This window comes from Rattus norvegicus, chromosome 1 (assembly GCF_021556685.1).
Source record: "Rattus norvegicus strain SHRSP/BbbUtx chromosome 1, alternate assembly SHRSP_T2T, whole genome shotgun sequence".
In the NCBI taxonomy this organism is placed as follows: Eukaryota; Metazoa; Chordata; class Mammalia; order Rodentia; family Muridae; genus Rattus; species Rattus norvegicus.
In genome coordinates, this window is record NC_141534.1 from 64,014,675 (window position 1) to 64,031,385 (window position 16,711).

Sequence of the window (16,711 nt, forward strand, 5' to 3'; positions counted from 1 at the left end):
CGAGTGTGGTAGTCAACAATCCACTAGGGAGTTAGGATTCTTGTCCTAGGGATGAGAGAATTAGATTCCTGAAATAGCAGAGATGAGTCAAGGGACTCCAGCACATGGGAATCTTAAACACAGGGATAGACAGACCCATATCAGGCTCTGAGTTCTCCTCCTGTAAAAAGAATCAGTATAATGAATGGCTCCAGGCAGAGAGGGAAAGTAAAGGGTGCCTGCTTTTAATAAAGTTTGGTTTAGTTGTTGCTAATTTGATTTAATTGGATAGAAGAGGACACAATTTTGGCCTCAGTCACCTGGGGAATTCCTCCTGAGGTTCAGAGCTAACTCAGGGAAAATGGGCCCAGATTATCTGGGAGCTCCTGCTGTGCAGGGAGAAGCTGAGCTAACAGAAAAACTACAACCTGCAAAGCAGACAACAGAGATTGGATGAGGATAAAATCCTCTAGGAAAGTCTCAGTGTCTCACAGGATGCTCCTGTTCTCTCAAAAGTGGGTTCAATATCCTGGCCTGGCAGATTAGAAAAGGCCGGAAAGAAAGGTTTCTACTGTGCTTGTTTGGTTTAGTTACTTTGTTGAGAATTTAATTTTCAAAATGTGTGTGATTTTGAATTTTCTGGTTATTTTACTATTTTTCTGGGAAAGATGTCAAGCTAAAAATCTTTCTGGTTACTGGCTAAAGGACATGCTAGTTTGGGAGAAAGACCTTATGTTTCTGCTTATAGGAAAAGTAATTAGGCCCTGGACTCCTTCCAGAGATCTCTGGGTCAGAAAGGGCAGAGGGAGCCACCCTGAAGAACTAGAAAATTCTAGAGAACCAAACAAGAAAGGTAAAGATTCCTTATGCCATCCTTCACAAGGCATGAGCAAAGACTTAGGATTGGTTATTATTAAATTTGGCTCATAAAAAGACTATCTTTTCACATGCTCAAACAAAGAGCAATTTCATCTTGAGTAGTCAAGGTATTTTATGTTAAACTGGTTCACAATCGGCTTAGCAATCGAGCCTTAGGATGCAGAGTAACAAGTGCATAGAAGTAGCCATGAAGGCTGCGTGAAACTCTGATGCCTGTGTTTAGCCAGACTTAGTGCTGGGTTATTTTAAAATTGCATGTAGCATAATGTGCTTGAAATGAACTAAAATCAAAGTGAGAAAAATAGAATATATATCATGGAAAGATATCAGGGAAAAGGCTAAAAACAAAAATCCCAAGTAAAATCCAAACAAATAACCAACTTTATAATCTGTTCAGCAGAGTCATGAAGCTCTCTAGAAGGAGACAAGAGAGGATGCAGCTGTTGGGCTATCTCAGGCAAACTCTGCACCAGAGCACCTGTTCAAAGAGATTAGGGCATCATTACTGTACCATGGATGTTTACTGGGAGAGTTGAATGAATTAACAGCTGAGTTGTGGAATTCTATAGATCTATAAAATAATCCGCAGTGGATAATACAAAGTTATGAAATATCTTCCAGCTTCTTAATCAGAACTATAAATTTTCAATGTAGCCCATGGATGCTGAGGGTAACTGTGATTTCAAGGTCATTTCCAATCATCTATGTTAAGTGTTTTGACTCAAGGAAAGTGGCATTGCCATAGATGAAATCAGTTAAAGGCATATTTATTTCTGCTTTGCCAAGTAACTGGACCAAAGTCAGTTCAAAAAGTTGCCATTATTGAGTGTACTTTTTTCCTCTCAGTTACTTCATGTATTTTCTCACTTATTTAAATTTCCATACATCTATACAGTAAAATATGGTCTTATCAACCCTAACTTCTCTCCTCCAAATTCTAAAAGATTTCTCTCAGAATCCCCCTTTTGACTCTATAGCCCTGGTTAGTCTGGGACTGGCTGTGTAAATCAGATTAGTCTAGAACTCACAGAGGTCCGCCTGAATCAGATCCTGGGTTAAAAGTCAGCACCACTAAACCACCCCTCTGTGTGTGTGTGTGTGTGTGTGTGTGTGTGTGTGTGTGTGTGTGTGTGTACAGAAATACACATAAACACATTTTTTTGTATCTCATTAAGCCCTGTTAGACCTGGTCAGGCTTGCATACTGTGTGTACAGCTGTTCACTGGGAGTCGTACCAATGGCCTTCCCCCAAGGAAGAATGAATTTCTATCAGCTGCTGTTAACTGCAGCTCCTCATTTGATGCAAGGGCTTATAATTTCTTCTCCCACCCATGCATGATGTGCAGACAAATGCCACATCTGTCACTTTACTCGGTTAATATATACTAATAAAATGTTGTGTTTTCAAATTTATATGTATATGTATATGTATGTATATATATTGTGCATGTATAATGACACATCGTATATACTCGTAGTGGCTATTCCTGGTTGTGAACTTGACTATAAGTGGAATGAACTACAACCCAGAATTGTAAAGCTCACCTTTGATCCTGATGTTGAGGCTGGGAGATACAAGTTTCTGAACTGCATCTTGGCATGGAGATCATGAGGCAAAGTGGCTAGGAATCTCAGGAGCTTAAGGCAAGGAGGTCTCTGTGTTCAAGGTCACCTGGGACAAAGCAAGTCCCAGATCCAGCTGTGGTTGTATGCACCTTTAACCTGGGACACACCTTCTGCTGGGGATTTACATGAGGACATTGGAAGAAGGAAGAGTCTCTCTTTTTCACCTGCCTGTCTGCCTGCCTTGTGGGACTGAGCCACTGCTAGATCCTTGGACTCCCATTCATACCTGCTGCTGATCATGGTTGGGGAGTTGGACTACAGACTGCAAGTCATCAACAAATTGTCTCTCTGTACAGAGATTACCCATAAGTTCTGTGACTCTAAAGAACCCTATATAAGACAATTCTCTTTTATAATATATAATTTCTATTTATATATTAATGTACAATGTAATTTATTATTTTATTCATAATTTTATTACATACATCCATATATTTATATGTAAATAAAACACAGGTTGTATGCCTATGAAACAGTAACACACTGCATACTTGATGACTGCTGCCTTGTCCCTACTCCCTACTGCAGGGGAGAAAATGGACCAGTCTCACCAATGAAAAAGGTAAACTAAAATGTTAACTACTGGGTGGAAATACAGATGGTGTGCATATAAAATAACATCTTCTTGATTCCTTCTTTAGAAATTTTTCTTCATTTCTTGAAGTCACTTTTTATGATACATTATTATATGATATACTATCTCACAGTTATTATGGTAAGTTATTTTTATTGTTAGTACAAAAGTATACACATAATGTTGTGCTAATTCCAGTAATGTCCGGGTAAGGCTTCATGCACATGACTGCATTGTATAATATTTCCCTATGTGATCCAAAACTCTTTTGTTGTTATATTATGATCTCTAAGCAGAATATTGATGATCCTGAAATTATATACCATACCTAAGTTTTTTCTCAAACATTTCATTAGCTTTCCATAGAATGCTATTGTAAGTGCATTTGACTGTTCAGTTCCAGGGTATGAATTCCAGTAGAGTACTTTCTGGATAATAGTTCCTTACAAAATGCTGTTAACTGCTTCCTCCAAGAAGTTAATTTCTTGTTTTAAAATTTATAAATTATGTTTAAATGGAAGATAGAGAAGGCAGATGCTGGATTATTTAGTACCAAGCTGGTTTTCTGTCCTGATGTGGGTAAGGGCTGGTCACTTGTTATGTTTCTCATTCCTTTAGATTTGTAGCTGTTTTAGACTTTATAAATAATCATTTTGAGTATTCCAAGTCCATAGGCATTTTCTGACCCAATTGTCCATTTTACAGGAGTATTTTTCTTAGAAGTTTGGAACCATAAAATAGAAATTTTCCTAACTAGTCAAGATTCCAGGGTATATGTGGGTAGGATTTTGCTCATTTCCTGCTGTGTGATTTCATTGTGCTGTTCTGACCTTGTTTTTGCATAGGGTGCTGGCCGGTATAAACTGGAAATGTATGTTAAGTCGTTGTCCAAGGCAGTGTTGCAGATGTGGCCAGTATTTGTTTTAAAGGAATCAGTGAAGGGCATTCTGCACTCGAGCTTTGTGAAAAAGTGTGCAGATGCTCATGGCTGTGGATGCTGTGTGGTGTGAAGAACACTGCAGTTCATTGAATATGGTCTGAGGAATGCTGCAGTGCACTGACTGTGTGGTGTGAGGAATGCTGCTGTGCACTGACTGTGTGGTGTGAGGAATGCTGCTGTGCACTGACTGTGTGGTGTGAGGAATGCTGCTGTGCACTGACTGTGTGGTGTGAGGAATGCGGCTGTGCACTGACTGTGTGGTGTGAGGAATGCTGCTGTGTACTGACTGTGTGGTGTGAGGAATGCGGCTGTGCACTGACTGTGTGGTGTGAGGAATGCTGCTGTCTACTGACTGTGTGGTGTGAGGGATGCTGCTGCACTGACTGTGTGGTGTGAGGAATGCTGCTGTGCATTGATGCTGCCTTTTTTCCCCACTGTTTTTTTTTTTTTTATTAACTTGAGTATTCCTTATTTACATTTCGAGTGTTATTCCCTTTCCCGGTTTCCGGGCAAACATCCCCCTCCCTCCTCCCCTTCTTTATTGGTGTTCCCCTCCCCATCCTCCCCACATTGCCACCCTCCCCCAACAATCTAGTTCACTGGGGGTTCAGTCTTAGCAGGACCCAGGGCTTCCTCTTCCACTGGTGCTCTTACTAGGATATTCATTGCTACCTATGAGGTCAGAGTCCAGGGTCAGTCCATGTATAGTATTTAGGTAGTGGCTTAGTCCCTGGAAGCTCTAGTTGTTTGGCATTGTTGTTCATATGGGGTCTCGAGCCACTTCAAGCTCTTCCAATTCTTTCTCTGATTCCTTCAACGGGGGTCCTATACTCAGTTCAGTGGTTTGCTGCTGGCATTCGCCTCTGTGTTTGCTGTATTCTGGCTGTGTCTCTCAGGAGCGATCTACATCCGGCTCCTGTCAGTCTGCACTTCTTTGCTTCATCCATCTTGTCTAATTGGATGGCTGTATATGTATGGGCCACATGTGGGACAGGCTCTGAATGGGTGTTCCTTCTGTGTCTGTTTTAATCTTTGTCTCTCTATTCCCTGTCAAGTGTATTCTTGTTCCCCTTTTAAAGAAGGAGTGAAGCATTCACATTTTGATCATCTGTCTTGAGTTTCATTTGTTCTAGCCATCTAGGGTAATTCAAGCATTTGGGCTAATAGCCACTTCTCAGTGAGTGCATACCATGTGTGTTTTTCTGTGATTGGGTTACCTCACTCAGGATGATATTTTCCAGTTACACCCGTTTGCCTACGAATTTCATAAAGTCATTGTTTTTGATAGCTGAGTGATATTCCATTGTGTAGATGTACCACGTTTCTGTATCCGTTCCTCTGTAGAAGGGCATCTGGGTTCTTTCCAGCTTCTGGCTATTATAAATAAAGGCTGCGATGAACATAGTGGAGCACGTGTCTTTTTTATATGTTGGGGCATTTTTGGGGTATATGCCCAAGAGAGGTATAGCTGGATCCTCAGGCAGTTCAATGTCCAATTTTCTGAGGAACCTCCAGACTGATTTCCAGAATGATTGTACCAGTGTGCAATCCCACCAACAATGGAGGAGTGTTCCTCTTTCTCCACATCCTCGCCAGCATCTGCTTTCACCTGAGTTTTTGATCTTAGCCATTCTCACTGGTGTGAGGTGAAATCTCGGGGTTGTTTTGATTTGCGTTTCCCTTATGACTAAAATTTTGAACATTTTTTAGGTGTTTCTCAGCCATTCGGTATTCCTCAACTGTGAATTCTTTGTTTAGCTCTGAACCCCATTTTTAATAGGGTTATTTGTCTCCCTGCGGTCTAATTTCTTGAGTTCTTTGTATATTTTGGATATAAGGCCCCTATCTGTTGTAGGATTGGTAAAGATCTTTTCCCAATCTGTTGGTTGCCGTTTTGTCCTAACCACAGTGTCCTTTGCCTTACAGAAGCTTTGCAGTTTTATGAGATCCCATTTGTCGATTCTTGATCTTAGAGCATAATCCATTGGTGTTTTGTTCAGGAAATTTTTTCCAGTGCCCATGTGTTCCAGATGCTTCCCTAGTTTTTCTTCTATTAGTTTGAGTGTGTCTGGTTTGATATGGAGGTCCTTGATCCACTTGGACTTAAGCTTTGTACAGGGTGATAAGCATGGATCGATCTGCATTCTTCTACATGTTGACCTCCAGGTGAACCAGCACCATTTGCTGGAAATGCTATCTTTTTTCCATTGGATGGTTTTGGCTCCCTTGTCAAAAATCAAGTGCCCATAGGTGTGCGGGTTCATTTCTGGTTCTTCAAATCTGTTCCATTGGTGTATCTGTCTGTCTCTGTACCAATACCATGCAGTTTTTATCACTATTGCTCTGTAATACTGCTTGAGTTCAGAGATAGTGATTCCCCCTGAAGTCCTTTTATTGTTGATGATAATTTAGCTATCCTGGGTTTTTTGTTATTCCAGATGAATTTGAAAATTGTTCTGTCTAACTCTTTGAAGAATTGGATTGGTATTTTGATGGGGATTGCATTGAATCTGTAGATCGCTTTTGGTAAAATGGCAATTTTTACTATATTAATCCTGCCAATCCATGAGCATGGGAGATCTTTCCATCTTCTGTGGTCTTCTTCAATTTCTTTCTTCAGAGTCTTCAAGTTCTTATTGTACAAATCTTTTACTTGCTTGGTTAAAGTCACACCGAGTTACTTTGGTATTTGGGTCTATTATGAAGGGTGGTGTTTCCCTAATTTCTTTCTCGGCTTGTTTCTCTTTTGTGTAGAGGAAGGCTACTGATTTATTTGAGTTAATTTTATACCCAGCCGCTTTGCTGAAGTTGTTTATCAGCTTTAGCAGTTCTCTGGTGGAACTTTTGGGATCACTTAAATATACTATCATGTCATCTGCAAATAGTGATATTTTGACTTCTTCTTTTCCAACCTGTATCCCTTGACCTCCTCTTGTTGTCTGATTGCTCTGGCTAGAACTTCAAGAACTATATTGAATAAGTAGGGAGAGAGTGGGCAGCCTTGTCTAGTCCCTGATTTTAGTGGGATTGCTTCAAGATTCTCTCCATTTAGTTTAATGTTAGCAACTGGTTTGCTGTATATGGCTTTTACTATGTTTAGGTATGGGCCTTGAATTCCTATTCTTTCCAGGACTTTTATCATGAAGGGGTGTTGAATTTTGTCAAATGCTTTCTCAGCATCTAATGAAATGATCATGTGGTTTTGTTCTTTCAGTTTGTTTATATAATGGATCACGTTGATGGTTTTCCGTATATTAAACCATCCCTGCATGCCTGGGATGAAGCCTACTTGATCATGGTGGATGATTGTTTTAATGTGCTCTTGGATTCGGTTTGCCAGAATTTTATTGAGTATTCTTGCGTCGATATTCATAAGGGAAATTGGTCTGAAGTTCTCTTTCTTTGTTGGACTTTGTGTGGTTTAGGTATAAGAGTAATTGTGGCTTCATAGAAGGAATTCGGTAGTGATCCATCTGTTTCAATTTTGTGGAATAGTTTGGATAATATTGGTATGAGGTCTTCTATGAAGGTCTGATAGAATTCTGCACTAAACCCGTCTGGACCTGGGCTCTTTTTGGTTGGGAGACCTTTAATGACTGCTTCTATTTCCTTTGGCGTTATGGGGTTGTTTAACTGGTTTATCTGTTCCTGATTTAACTTCGGTACCTGGTATCTGTCTAGGAAATTGTCCATTTCCGGCTGATTTTCAAGTTTTGTTGAATATAGGCTTTTATAATAACATCTGATGATTTTTAGAATTTCCTCTGAATCTGTAGTTATGTCTCCCTTTTCATTTCTGATTTTGTTAATTTGGACACACTCTCTGTGTCCTCTCATTAGTCTGGCTAAGGGTTTATCTATCTTGCTGATTTTCTCAAAGAACCAACTTTTGGTTCTGTTGATTCTTTCTATGGTCCTTTTTGTTTCTATTTGGTTGATTTCAGCTCTGAGCTTGATTATTTCCTGCCTTCTACTCCTCCTGGGTGTATTTGCTTCTTTTTGTTCTAGAGCTTTTAGGTGTGCTGTCAAGCTGCTGACATATGCTCTTTCCTGTTTCTTTCTGCAGGCACTCAGCGCTATGAGTTTTCCTCTATACCACAGCTTTCATTGTGTCCCATAAGTTTGGGTATGTTGTACCTTCATTTTCATTAAATTCTAAAAAGTCTTTAATTTCTTTCTTTATTTCTTCCTTGACAAGGTTATCATTGAATAGAGCATTGTTCAATTTCCACGTATATGTGGGCATTCTTCCTTTATTGTTATTGAAGACCAGTTTTAGGCCGTGGTGGTCCGATAGCACGCATGGGATTATTTCTATCTTTCTGTACCTGTTGAGGTCCGTTTTTTGACCAATTATATGGTCAGTTTTGGAGGAAGTGCCATGAGGAGCTGAGAAGAAGGTATATCCTTTTGCTTTAGGATAGAATGTTCTATAAATATCTGTTAAGTCCATTTGGCTCATGACTTCTCTTAGTCTGTCTACGTCTCTGTTTAATTTCTGTTTCCATGATCTGTCCATTGATGAGAGTGGGGGTGTTGAAATCTCCTATTATTGTGTGAGGTGCAATGTGTGTTTTGAGCTTTAGTAAGGTTTCTTTTACGTATGTAGGTGCCCTTGTATTTGGGGCCCAGATATTTAGGATTGAGAGTTCATCTTGGTGGATTTTTTCTTTGATGAATATGAAGTGTCCTTCCTTATCTTTTTTGATGACTTTTAGTTGAAAATTGATTGTATGTGATATTAGAATGGCTACGCCACCTTGCTTCTTCCGACCATTTGCTTGGAAAGTTGTTTTCCAGCCTTTCACTCTAAGGTAGTGTCTGTCTTTGTCTCTGAGGTGTGTTTCCTGTAGGCAGCAGAATGCAGGGTCCTCGTTGCGTATCCAGTTTGTTAATCTATGCCTTTTTATTGGGGAGTTGAGGCCACTGATGTTGAGAGATATTAATGAATAGTGATTATTGCTTCCTGTTATATTTATATTTGGATATGAGGTTATGTTTTTGTGCTTTTCTTCTCTTTGTTTTGTTGCCAAGACGATTAGTTTCTTGCTTCTTCTAGGGTATAGCTTGCCTCCTTATGTTGGGCTTTACCATTTATTATCCTTTGTAGTGCTGGATTTGTAGAAAGATATTGTGTAAATTTGTTTTTGTCCTGGAATATCTTGGTTTCTCAATCTATGTTAAGTGGGAGTTTTGCAGGATACAGTAACCTGGGCTGACATTTGTGTTCTATTAGGGTCTGTATGACATCTGTCCAGGATCTTCTGGCTTTCATAGTTTCTGGTGAAAAGTCTGGTGTGATTCTGATAGGTCTGCCTTTATGTGTTACTTGACCTTTTTCCCTTACTGCTTTTAATATTCTTTCTTTATGTTGTGTGTTTGGTGTTTTGACTATTATGTGACGGGAGGTGTTTCTTTTCTGGTCCAATCCATTTGGAGTTCTGTAGGCTTCTTGTATGCCTATGGGTATCTGTTTAGGTTAGGGAAGTTTTCTTCTATGATTTTGTTGAAGATATTTACTGGTCCTTTGTGCTGGGAGTCTTCATTCTCTTCTATACCTATTTTCCTTAGGTTTGATCTTCTCATTGAGTCCTGGATTTCCTGTATGTTTTGGACCAGTAGCTTTTTCCGCTTTACATTATCTTTGACAGTTGAGTCAATGATTTCTATGGAATCTTCTGCTCCTGAGATTCTCCCTTCCATCTCTTGTATTCTGTTGGTGAAGCTTGTATCTACAGCTCCTTGTCTCTTCTTTTGGTTTTCTATATCCAGGGTTGTTTCCATGTGTTCTTTCTTGATTGTTTCTATTTCCATTTTTAATTCCTTCAACTGTTTGATTGTGTTTTCCTGGAATTCTTTCAGGGATTTTTGTGACTCCTCTCTATGGGCTTCTACTTGTTTATTTATATTTTCCTGGAATTCTTTCAGGGGTTTTTGCGATTCCTCTCTGTAGGCTTCTACTTGTTTATTAATGTTTTCCTGTGTTTCTCTAAGGGAGTTCTTCACGTCTTTCTTGAAGTCCTCCAGCATCATGATCAAATATGATTTTGAAACTAGATCTTGCTTTTCTGGTGTGTTTGGATATTCCATGTTTGTTTTGATAGGAGAATTGGGCTCCGATGGTGCCATGTAGTCTTGGTTTCTGGTGCTTGGGTTCCTGTGCTTGCCTCTCGCCATCAGTTTATCTCTAGTGTTACTTTGTTCTGCTATTTCTGACAGTGGCTAGACTGTCCTATAAGCCTGTGTGTCAGGAGTGCTGTAGACCTGTTTTCCTGTTTTCTTTCAGCCAGTTATGGGGACAGAGTGTTCTGCCTTCGGGCGTGTAGTTTTTCCTATCTATAGGTCTTCAGCTGTTCCTGTGGGCCTGTGTCTGGAGTTCACCAGGCAGGTCACTTGCAGCAGAAAAGTTGGTCTTACCTGTGGTCCTGGGGCTCAAGTTTGCTCGTGGGGTGTTGCTTATGAGCTCTCTGCGGCGGCAGCAACCAGGAAGATCTGCGCTGCCCTTTCTGGGAGCTTCCGTGCACCAGGGTTCCAAATGGAGTTTGGTGTTTTCCTCTGGCGTCAGAGATATGTGCAGAGTGCAGTCTCTTCTGGTTTCCCAGGCATGTCTGCCTCTCTGAAGGTTTAGCTCTCCCTCCCACGGGATTTGGGTGCAGAGAACTGTTTATCCCGTCTGTCCCTTCAGGTTCTGGTGGTGTGTCAGATGCAGCGGTCCTGCTGAACCTGGGCCCTCCTCTGCGGGAACCCAGAGGCCTTAAACAGTTTCCTATTGGGCCAGGGATGTGGGCAGAGGTGAGCAGTGTTGGTGGTCTCTTCTGCTCTGCAGCCTCAGGAGTGCCAACCTGACCAGGCAGTGAGGTCTCTCTCCCACAGGGTTTGGGAGCAGAGAGCTGCTGCGTTTCGGGATCTGCGGGTTTGGGACTCTCGGTAAACCCTGGAAATGCCTGGTCCTGGAGGATTTTTGCCTCTGTGTGTCCTGAGTTCACCAGGCAGGTCTCTTGCAGCAGAAAAGTTGGTCTTACCTGTGGTCCTGAGGCTCAAGTTTGCTCGTGGGGTGCTGCCTATGAGCTCTCCGCAGCGGCAGCAACCAGTGACGCTGCCTTTTTTCTTTTCTCCCTACACCCTTCTGGTGGCTCAGGTTGGACAACTAGGTGCCCATGACCAACTCCTCATTGTGGATGAATTTAGTCTGGTTGGATTTTCTCTGGAAAGGTATGACTAATTGGTCACTTAAACGCATCAACTAATTGGTTAGTTTTAGTGTACTGAAGTGATAGTTTGCATTTAATTTTGAAATTTGAATTCAAAAAGAAGTGATGTAAAAGCTCTTTGTGAAGGTAAAAGCTTACCTTCACTATAACCCTATTTCTTAGAGCACATGATTCTCATTTTGGGTTCACTCATAAGAATGTATATTAGTATAGAACATTTTATTAAATAATTATATAAATATGTACACATATAGTTAGAGCTTGTAAAATCTTTAAATATCTTAATGTTAATGTTATAGAATAGACTATATTTACCTGTTTTATAATTAATTATCATAAGTAATGTGGACAGGACATAATCTTCTGAAAGTCTGGTTTATTTCCCCAAACAGCAACCAGGCTGAGGAACCTAAGCACAAGTATTCTGAACATAGACTCCTCTATGACAGTGACCGCTGTTTCTTTATATTTTCTTCCTAGGGCAGCAGAACTCATGACTACAACCAGTTCCATGGTTACACTGGAAGTTGCAAATCAAGGCATCCTCTCTCACTGCCTGTCCACCTGTCTTACCCAGCCATTGTCCTCCATGGTGCAGAGAGGTAAGAGCTAGTGACTCAAGCCAGGTTAGCCAACATATAGTAATCCTGTATTGAGATATGGCTCCTCCTAAAAGTTATCAAAATCTGGGGCTGGAAAGATGGTTCAGTATTTTACAACACCAGTGTTAGCTCACAACTGCCTAAACCTCTAATTTCAGGGGATTTGAAAACTTCTTCTAAGTTCTTTTGACACCAGTCAAGCATTCATGTGCACACATGCTGGGCAAACACTCATACACATAAATTATTTTTATAAAGTGAGACCCTAAAAGTCCCATGTAGTAGCTCCTACCACAGCTGTTGCTCAGCTTTTCAAGGAAGAAGTTAGTTGAGACTGAGTGCATGATGCTGAGAAATACTTCTGGATCATGATACAGATCAGATCTGATGGTACGGTTTACTAGATATATTCACAGTCTGTTAGGTGCAGTATTGTGAATCCTCTTCTGCCCCTGACTCAGCTTTTATTTTTACTTTTTATTTTTTTCAGTTTTATTTTTATTACGCTACTCAAGTACATTAATACTAAATTAATGAATCTGGGAAAATGAGAATTAGTTTAAATTAGTAAATAAAATGTGAAATGTTTTTTATTGAAAGCATAGTGTCAAAATTATAATTTTTAGCATGGCATTTAAAATACATGCTTTTTAGAAAACCATTTATTTATTTCCTTTACAATCCTGTCTTCCCAGTAACCCACTGTACAAATCTTCCCTCCATCACACTTTTCCTGAAATGGCAAAGCTTGTTTCAGGGTGTCAACTCCCATGAATGCTTTTTAAAAGATTGTAAAACAGATACCTGAGGAAAAAGTATGCCTTTTATGCAGTTTTAAGCATCTGATTGTTTACTTCTTTACATTTCACAAGAACAGACCCCTCTACCTAGACCTGAAGTTAGGAGCTAAATTTCAGGAGTGACAATGCCACAAACAGTATGCATCAGTGTATAGAAAAAATCTTTTTATTCCTTTGTAGACACAGGAACAGCTGGCTACTTGGCCAGTGAGCCATAAAGCAGTGTCAGGTCTGGTTATATAACCATTCCCCAGTTTTTGTTACCTCCTCTGTGAGGAAGAAACATGCATGAAATTTTGCTAATATCTCTGGTGAGTCCCTGAAGTAGTATAGCTTCCTCTTTTCTTTTCTCAGCCTCTTACCCCTTCCAAGGAAGAGCTTCAGGAAGTTTTACCTACTTGAGCTCCATTGAGTAGAGGCTGGCAAGGGTCTCTAGTGTGACAGTGATATGTGGATCCAGAGGTCCTCAGTGGAATCTAGCACATGCAGCCAGGAGCACCTGAACTCTTCCTCCAAGTCAGTTGCCCCTGCTTCCACTCTGACCAAGAGTGGTCCTGGCCATTGGGAAACCCCAGCAGAGGTGCTGCCCACCCCTGTGACTGTCTCCCAGCCCATATGAACAGACCTCCCTCCACCACCTCCTCTACCACAGGTCCACTACACCAGATATTGGTGGCATTTCAGTGGATTTGCCACTCCCCCCTCCTTCTGCAAACAAGGCAGCATCCAAGTCTGCACAGGTGGCTGGGAAAAAAGAGTGAGGAGCAGCAGTGGTGGTCTGAGATATAGAAGGCCTGTCTGGACAAGGAAGCAGAGAGGAAGCACAGGGAGCAGGAGAGGAAAGGGCGACAGATGCACTCTCATTCCCTGAACTTGCTTCCTTCTCATCTTTGACCACACCGACCAAACCAGGAAAACCTTCCACACTGCAGAGGCCCCAAGAAACAGTCATTCTGGTGTTGTAGTCCCTGCAGCAGCCCCCCACTATTGAGCACAGGGATCTGCAGTTCATAATTATCAGAAAAGAGGTACTGTCCTCTGGGGAGTCTGTCTCCAGACCCATAAAAATAAGATGTCAAGAAGAAGCTGGAGAAGCAACAGCAAATGCACCTTGTGGATATGCTAAGCAAGGAGATCCATGAGTTGCAAAACAAGGGGGACGGTAGTGCAGAGGAGACTGACTGCCTGTGGACGCTTATGCTGGAGTGGCAGTTCCAGAAGAGACTTCAGGCCATATTTCTTGCGTTTCTCCCAGGTTCATTTCATAAAACTGTTCAAGAAGCACAACATTTAATGTTTCCATAGTAGAAATTTATAACAACAATGTTTTTGCCCTTCTGGCCTTAGACAGTTCTACAGTGGTGTCTATGGTTAAGTGCCAGGCAGTGAGAACCCAGGAGTGACATTCAGAGGTACACAGGATGACCAGCAGGTGAGGTGCTCCTGGGGCCCAGTGTCCTGAGTGCAGGTCCTCAACCTTACAGCTGCCCACTCCAGCTGTGCCTGGGATGGAGCCAGTGCTACCAACCTAGGAAGCAGCTCAGGGAGTGTGCTTAGTATGTGCCCCATTGCTTCAGTGCATGACAAGGTTAATCTGCAGGAGTAGCAAGGATTTTAGCCAGCTCGCGTTCTGTATCTGAGGAAGAACATGTCTTTAAGAACATCAAGATGCTCACCTCTAGCACATATCAGCTTTATATATCAAAGATATCATAATAAAGCTGTTTAAAACATAAAAAGTTATAAGGTAGCTCAAGGGTAGGATTACTGACCCTGAGTATTATATCTAATTACACACACACACACACACACACACACACACACACACACACAGAAAGAGCTACAAAAGTTGGAAAAATAAACGAATCTTAAAAATATATAAATAAATGTATAATTATTAAAATCTATATGAGAGTCAATGTTTTTCACCCAGCATTGAGGAAGGGGCTTAGAGAAATGAATTATCCCCCTCCAACCTCAAAAACATACGCACACACACAATCAATGACATGTGTAATTATACCAGGAAATACCCGTATTTTATAGAATGCCATAATCGAAAGTAAGAACCATCTTTTTTGTTAAGGGTTGCCAATACATTCTTTTTCCAAGGTGTGTGCAGCTGTGCCAGTCTTGTTCATTATGGTATGGAAGAGGCCCCTGACCTGTGAACCTAGAGGTGAGCAGGGGATCTTTGCTCCATTCTGAGACTGAGAAAGGCAGGATGCCCACTCAAGGGTCCATAGCAGGGAAGGTTTTCAAGCTATGGATAGTCCTGGAAAAGCCTATACCAGGCACACAGTTAGCAGTGATGTGTTTGCAGGGAGTCCAAGGAACCAGCTTTGTACTGATGCAGGTGGGCAAGCATTTATCATCCACCTCCCACTATGACAGCAATGAGAGTATTGCTTAAGTTTTATTTCATAGATTTGATCCCTGACCAAAATACCAAAAACTCCACCCCAAAAACTGCACCCTTAATGATGTAGCAAATAGAATAGTGGATGCTAGGCCAGGAACCTTTGACTCTTCTAATACCATTGTGTATTTCCGAGCAAGGAAGGAGAGGTGTCAATGGACAGCAGTCTGTTTCCCCACGAGTACTCTACCACTGAGTTGGTAGCCTTAGCCCTCCTCACCTCTAGAAAAAGGGTGTCACTAAGTTGTCCAAGCTGATCTTAAACTCATGATGTAGACCAGGCTAGCCTTGAAGTTCTGATCCCCCTACCTACTGTGTGTCTTGAGTGTCTGGTATTACAGGCCCGTTTCTCTATGGATTAGTAGCCCATGGAAGAGTCCATGATCCCATGACCCTCTAGTTCTCACCCTGTGGAGCTATTGGCCTAAGGGGGAGATGGAGTCCATCTGAAGGGATGGGTCAACAAGACAACTCTGTAGAGTGGGGAACTCATCATTCATATTGGGTCCCTGCTGGGAAGAGGAGAAATCAAGAGGAGGGAGGAGATTGGTGTTGGGGAATCCTCCTCTTCCTCATCTTTCTCCTCCTCCTCCTCCTTCTGCTGCTAATGCTGCTGGTGCTATTGCTGTTTCTCCTGTTGGTGCTGTAGCTTCTGCTGGTGTCTTTTCGTTGGCCATGTGTCTAAAATCACCTCCTGTTTATTCTCAGGACATGACAGAATTTCAAGATGGCACTGTGAGAGGAAAAAAAGTCAATTTATTCTAAGCAAAAATCTTATGCGGTAGAATACTTAGATTACCATTTGGAGCTTTGATTGCCTTATTATTTTATTAAATCTTCTCTTCTACTTCTCAGTTAAGATGTTTGAAAGAAATCATTTAGAAATGTTACATATATATATATATATATGTATATATATATATGTAACAATATATATTAATTGCTAGGTCTTAGGAATGAAAAAATCAGTATGCAAAACAATATGCATGCATGCAGGATTCTGACCATCAACAATAACCCACAAACTAGGTTGTTGATACTTATTCAGTGACAAACCTTGTTATTAATTTTAAGGCTTACTGGAGTGGGATGTTACATTTGAAAACATAAGACTCTGTTCTGCAGCACTTGTGATTGATGACCACATGTGCTAGAACCAGTAGCCCATGGATGAGTCCATGAGCCCATGAATCTCTAGTCCTCACCCTGTGGGAGCTATTGGCCTAAGGGGGAGTTGGAGTCCATCTGAAGGGATGGGTCAACAAGAAAACTCTGTAGAGTGGGGAATTCATATTGAGTCCCTGCTGGGAAGAGGAGAAATCAAGAAGAGGGAGAAGGCTTGGTGTTGCGGAAACCTCATAAAAGAACTTAGAGAAGATACAAGGTAAGAATTGTGGGGAAAATGGAAACCAGAGACAAGAGGAAGGACCAGCATAGAGCAAACTAGAAAGGACAAAGCACGAAGGTACCTGGGCTGTGCCTGCTGCTTGTTATCTGGACTCTCCCTGTGGCTCATTTCTGGGGTGAGATTCCTTTCTGCCCCAGGCGAGGTTTCTTTCTCCTTGGCAAACAGCAACAAAGCTTTATCAGGGCATTTGCTATATTCCTGGTCCACCCCTTAAAACCTCTGTGCCCGACCCTGCTGGAGATGGGCTTATCCTCTAATGGGGCTCTGTGGGAG